Below are 7,032 nucleotides of genomic sequence, written 5' to 3' on the forward strand. Positions count from 1 at the left end.
TGAGTCGTGTTGCATATCGTATTTAAGAATGTGTATCATAATGAGTCAGTAATTGGCATATTGTGTGGTATCTTGAATTTATTGTGTTTGTCATGTATATTGGAGGACATGACGGTTGTGTTGGTTACTTGTTGTTGAGGAGACGTGAGGCGGTTGGGAGACCGTCTCACGCTCGGGTTGCTTCTTAGACGGAGCTTCCTACTCCAAGAGGGATGTGCACATTAATTATTTGAGTACAGAGGGATTCGTGTGGTTGAGGCACGACATCTGGCAGGAGATTCGGTTGGCTTCCGGACCCGGTACGTCTAGGCGTGTCCCGGTACTTGTTTGTGAGGTGAAGCGTCGTGGGCTTGTCCCTGACACCGGTGGTTGTGAGTACGTCTGGGCATGTCCCGGTATTACTGGCGTGTGGCGTGAAGATCTTATAATCGGTCTCATTTATATCATTGACATGTTGCATATTTATTTATCACGTTGTGTCTCACGTTTATTTATTGAACTGACGTGTGTGTATGTGTGTAAATTGTCACCTATTTCCGGGGTGGCTTGTGTCGATCCGTATGATATTTCCGATCATATGGGAAGCAGGTTGAGTACAAGTTGGTTTAGTGTCATGCGGGAGACGAGACGTTCTTTGGACTTGGAGTCGAGTACGTGTATAGTTGATAGACAACATAGATGGTAGTCAAGTTGTATAGTTCATATTTTATTCATTCACTCTTTGTTATGTAAATCACTAAACTTGTTATTTATATAAAGGGTTTCTTAATTGTAATTCCGATTTCACTGCCTCGGGAAACCGAGATTGTAACATCCTCCTATTACCTTGGCCGGGTAAGAAGGAGTGTTACAATATAAGCATTACGAGTCTGTTATTGGTAACTTCAGTCACGTTTCTTCTCGTCCTACTTCTAGTGCAGGTAGTAGTGGTGGTGCCATTCGAGGAACATGCTTTGCAGCTCTTAAAGGTTTGATGAATCGGGTAAGATCGAATAGACAACAATCTACTCCAACATCCAACTTGGATGAGTATCAAATGTACATTAGATACGATTATTTGCGAGGTATATCCAAAGAAGAGGTCAACAACCTTGACCTTTTGCAATGGTGGGAAAATCAAAGGAGGTCGCTTCCTGTGATGTCCGCAATAGCAATGGACTTCTTAAGCATGCAAGTGTCTTCCGTTGCATCTGAAAGTTGCTTTAGTGGAGCAAAAAGGGTATTGGATGAAAAACGAACTCGTCTAAGATCCGATATGTAACACCCCTAATTTCCGTAATATAATTCTTTAATTTTATTTTCCTATATTTTTATATTTTATTTTCCGGAAAAATATCCGTCTCTTATCTTTTGGGCTCGTTGGACTCGAAACGGTAAAGACCCATTCCTTCCTTGGGTTTCACGTGATTTTTGGTGTAGATGGGTAAGTTTCGGGCTTAAACTTGAAATAAACCCATGAGCTTCTCTATATATAAGAAGGGAATCCAAACCCTTGTTCTTCTTTTCTCATAATTCTCAAAACTCTAAACCTAGTTTCTCTCCTCCTTCTTCCTCCTTTGTGTCATGTGCCTCTACTCTTCCTAGGGTTTTGTGCCACACCTCTTTCTTCCTCCTTCATCATTTTTCGTGCTTAGATAGATCCTACTTCTTGGATCTATCTATCTTCTTTGTAAGTTTTATGTTTTCGCGTTGTTTTTATATATATATATAGTTGGTATATTTATTAGATTCGTTATCTTTGGCACGTGGATGATTTTTATAAAGGCGTGGAGACTGCACCTGGAGAAGACGTTTATATCGTTGAAGACGATCTCTAGGGTTTATTCGCTTAAAAGGTAACTAGGTATTTTCCTTTAATTGTGTTTATGCCAATTGATGTAATTAATGTGATTTAATGATTGATTTGTATGATTGGTAGATGTTTGGTTGTTTATTGTCATGTTAATTATGTTTATCGCATGTTTGTATATGATTTAATGCTTTAATTATGTCTCGTATATTGTTTACATGTTTATTATGGGTGTCATGAGCGCAATTAGGGTTTACGAATCAAACCCTAGTGGCGGCATGGTAGGCGGCCAAGAGTTCTCTACAAAGTTATAGCTAAAGCTAGTGTAACCTTGATGATGATTCAAGTGTTATAGCTAAAGTTAATACAACTTTGGGTAGTTACTCTAGTTATGGCTGAAGCTACTATAACATTGAAGTATGAGTTAAGGTTACAGCTGGAACTAACGTACCCTGAGATTTATGGCTCAAGGTTATGGTTGGAACTAGTATAACTTTGAGTTTCGTGTCAAGGTTATAGCTGAGGTAAGTATAACTTCAAGCTATATATACTGAAGTTATAGTAGAGGTTACTATAACCTCGCATCCAGAGTTCATGTTATGGTTAAGGTTACTATAACATTGATAATTAATACTTGTCTCATATGTGGTATTGTGTTCAACGTGTTGTGTGTCTTTGTGTGTATGATTCGTTGGTTACTTTTGTTCATATGATAAGTAGGGTAGTCAGTTATACTATCCTATGAGTTGAGTCGTGATGTTGTTCATGCATTATCGGTACAGTCAGTTATACTGTGCATTTGTTGGTTGGCTGGTGTATAGATGACGATAGTATCAGTTACATACTATCGTAATGAACTAAGGCTACCCTTCGGGGATTTGTTATGGTCTATGGTCGGGGGGGTTAGCAGAGGCAGTTCGTTATACGCTCTGTTCCCCGAGTATCGTTCGGTGTAGCAGAGGCAGTTCGTTAATCGCTCTGTGTTTCACCGAGAGGTCTGGCCAGGTCTTAGGCATATAGGCAGTGGTTATACGCTATACATAGTGTGGATGCAGTTCGTTAATCGGTCCACTGTGGGGTGCAGTTCGTTAATCGGCCCATTCCATTGAATGGAGGCAGTTCGTTAATCGCTCCATTAGTTAGAGGGAGTTCGTTAATCGCTCTAATGGCGTTCATTCTATACATTTTGCTTCGTGGTATGGATTGGTCACATGTTTTGTGGTTATGTTTGCTCTATGGTTCATACGTGGTTATGATATGGTTTACGTTCTCACGTGTCGTCTCATGTTTTCTTTGGAGTTGTCATCATATCATAAGATTGTCTTAGTACGTTATCGTTTAATGGCATGTTATTGTCGGGCTTTCATGAGTATAGATGGTCTCACATGTTTACTAGTTTTGCATTTCAATTATTAATGATTGTTGGTTATATTCAATTGTTGTAAAAATGACTGGGAGAGCATCTAGTTACTCCCGACTGATTGTTGACCCCCTTTTCAGGTTGTTCAGTTTGTCGCAGTTTGGTCGATGCTTGCTTGGGGAATGTGCGAAGCGAGCTTAATAATAAAATAGGAGTTTGTTTTTAAGTTTTAAGAACCTTTTTAAATAATGTATTAGTTGTTTTGGATTTAGTAGCTGCTAGTTATTTAGACCATATTAATACTTATCTTATGATATTAAAATTACAAATTAATTTAAAATGGTCTTAATCTACATGCATGCAAATAAAAGTATAAAAGATGGTATTAAACCATCTTAAGACAAAAGTTCCTTACATTGTATAAAGCAAGTTTTGGGCACAACTCAAGGACTCCTTCCTTGATGTTGTTCTTGAGCTATGAAAATGGATGATCCTCCAAGACAACAAACCACCAAAATAGATGGTCTCCTAAGGAAGCACCCAAAAATCAACCAAAAATACTACTAAAATACTAACTAGGTATAGGTAGTAGTAAACCTTGTTTATTGTATATTTGATGTAATAGATAATATTATTACTTTGATAATATTATTATTTGATAAATATATGTGTTTTTGGATGTTTAAGATGGAAAAATAAGAAGGAAAATTGGTCCCTAATAAGAAAAATGCCAACCGGTTTTATGAGCTAAAGATGGACCATTTTTTCCTCAAATTTTTCAACCTAACAAATGAGGTGAATAGTGGGGTATATATAACAAAATATGGGGAACAAATCTTAGTTGAAAATCCATTAAAAAGACACTTGTTAAAGCCTTAAAAAAACCGGTCCATATGGACTACTTTTGGTCCATTTTGATTTTTGACATTTGCCCCACAAATGCTTATAAGTCTTATATTTACCTATCTTACATAATTAATTATTAATTTAATTATTTAACACTTAAATAATATAAATTAACTACTGTTTGGGCTAAAAATAGCACAACAAAGAAAGCCCACTTGGTGAAATAAAAAGAAGTGAGGAGGAGGAAGGGAGCCCGCGGTTAGAGAAAGGGGGGACGGGCTTGAGAAGGATCAAGGGCCCATCATAGAAGGTGCCCGCATTAAGGAAAGGAGTGTCAGGGAGAAGTTAGGGAGAATTTAGGGAGATCGGGGAGAATTGGCAAAGGAATCCGGATTAGGAAAGAAGTCTTTATGGAAATAATATCCTCTTTCCATATTCGAGATAGAGTATATCTAGGGTTCTTACCCTATAAATAGCAAAGGAAGGAAATCAAGAAGGACATTCATTCAACACCCGCATTCATACATCAACATTCAAGATCACATCTCTGCAAATAATTTACGTTCATTCTTGGTCTTGCAGGCCTGACACCTAGGGCCAGCAGGATTAGCTTCGTACCATAATTGTAATCATCCTCCAATTCATATAGTGCAATACTTGGCAGGGTACCGTCCCTCCCGCGGTTGTTCCCACATTGGGTTTTCCGCGTCACCAAAATTTTGCGTGTCAATTTACATTACGCACTTTATTTCCCGTTTACTTATTAACATACAAATCATCATACAATCGACCAACGAATATAGACTACATTGACCCTAAATCGACTTAGGTAAAAAAGACCTAAACAGTTTGGCGCCCACCGTGGGGCATTGTGGTCGTCAATCGTTGATATTCTAGATATACAATGGAAAAGCAAGCAACTGAAGCCATGTCAGGGAGCAGGCAGCCATCGCCACCACCATCGTCTACCCAAAATCCAACATCAACAGTGGCCACACAGGCTCCCGGACATACCTCAAGAGTCATACCAACAACAAAAGCTACTTTACCTCCTAAGACCCCTGTTGTCTCGCCCCCCTGCACTGCATCGACAAAGGAACATCAAGCTCAGGCGTCACTCCGCCGCTTGATCCCCACGCAGATTTTGCTCGCCGGCGTGGAAAATCTTCGTAAAGCTATGGAAAACATGAGAGAAGATCAAAGGAGAGCAGAGATCCGAGGTAAGAAGGAGAGACAGAGAGCTCGGGCACAAATTGATCTCTGACGCAGTCCAAAGACTCCAAAGCCAAACAAGACAGTGAAGGAAGATTTCCTTTGGTAGATCCGACGCAAGGAGTGGCAAAGCAGCGGATACCACTGAAATAATTACAAGATTGGATTTGTCTACGACACCATCAGATGGAAGGATAACCCCACGAGGGTTAGGATACCTCACACCAGATAGCTGGCAGCCAGCCAGCTGCGTAGGGATACAAACAGGTGGCCTCCCCATTAGCAGTCCTGCAACGATCGATCAGATACCTATAGCAGGATCCGAGTCAAACCAGCAAGTGAACTGGCAGCAGGGGACAATCGTTACCGCAACCCCCCTGGCTGCCGGAGCCTATCAAAACCTTCAAGAAACCGGATCAGGAGGAAATATGCAGGCAGCTGACAGGAGGACCCCAGATTCAGCCAATATAACTAACCAGCAGTACATGGAGCTAAAGGAAATGCTGAGCAGGGTTCTAGGGCTACCACCCCCACTCGAGAAAGCGGCTCTAGACAGCTATGCCGACTCACCATTCGTGGACACCATATCCATCACAGCCATGCCAAAGGGGTTCACAAACCCAAATATGCCTCTCTTCGATGGCACAGCAGACCCCTTTGATCATATCAGCCAGTATAAACAGAAAATGATGACGGTAACAGCTATAGGGCAGGCCAAGGAGGCTTGCATGTGCAAAGGGTTCAGGTCCACCTTAACGGGACCATCACTTCGATGGTTTGTGAGCCTGCCTAACAGGTCGATATCTACATTTGCTGAGTTGGTGAACGCATTTACTCAACAGTTCGCAAGTAGCAGAAAGCCACAGAAGCACGCAGGAGACTTATATAGAATCGTCCAGGGGGCAGGAGAGAGCATTGGAGAATACAATACGAGATTTAACAATGAGAAGGTAGCAGTTTGAGAGTGTGATGTCTCAACAGCAGTAGAAGCCTTCAGAAGAAGCCTCCACCACGACTCCGACCTATACAAGCACCTGACTATGCATCCCTGCCATAGTTTCGAAGCAGTACAGGAAAAGGCAGCTGCCGCGATCAGACTGGAGGAAGATATTCTAGCCAGAGCTAGCTTACAGAGCACACCCAGTATTTCTAGTACTTCAGCCGTGGAGAAATCAGGAAGAAAGCAAACCACCAAAGAAGAAGGACGAGAGATACGAGACCATATGGGAGGGGAGTCAACAGAATCGAGGAAAACCAGCCTACTCCCCACCCGGCGAGAATATGGATTCACTACGGTGTTGGAGGAATCTTGAAGGCACTAAGGGAGATGGGAGATGGAGTCAGGTGGCCCAATCCACCAAAGAGGAGAGCAAGCCCGGAGAAAGGATAGCAAGAAGAAGTGTGAATTTCACCGTGATATTGGGCACAACACGGAGGATTGCTACACATTAAGAAGAGAGATCAAGCGCCTGTACGAACAAGGAAAGCTGAGCCACCTATTACCACGTGGGGGCAAGCAGAAGGATAAGGTAGGTTCCGCCAAGCCGGCAAACCCAACCACATGCACCAAAATCATAAACGTGATAACAGGCGGCTCAGACTTAAGCGGATTGACATATTCAGCAGCGAAGAGACACGCTACAGAGACCAAAGGAGATAGGCCAGCCAATTCGTGCAGAATTTCTCACAGTGACCTTCCAGCGGTCAGCTTTGATGAAGGAGATGCATACGATGAGCGAGAGCATCATGACGCACTAATTATCACCTTATCAATGGCCAATTGCACGGTCGTAAAGGTCTTGGTAGATACAGAAGCTCGGTCAAC

The sequence above is a fragment of the Silene latifolia genome, chromosome 9 (genome assembly GCF_048544455.1).
Source record: "Silene latifolia isolate original U9 population chromosome 9, ASM4854445v1, whole genome shotgun sequence".
Classification (NCBI taxonomy): Eukaryota; Viridiplantae; Streptophyta; class Magnoliopsida; order Caryophyllales; family Caryophyllaceae; genus Silene; species Silene latifolia.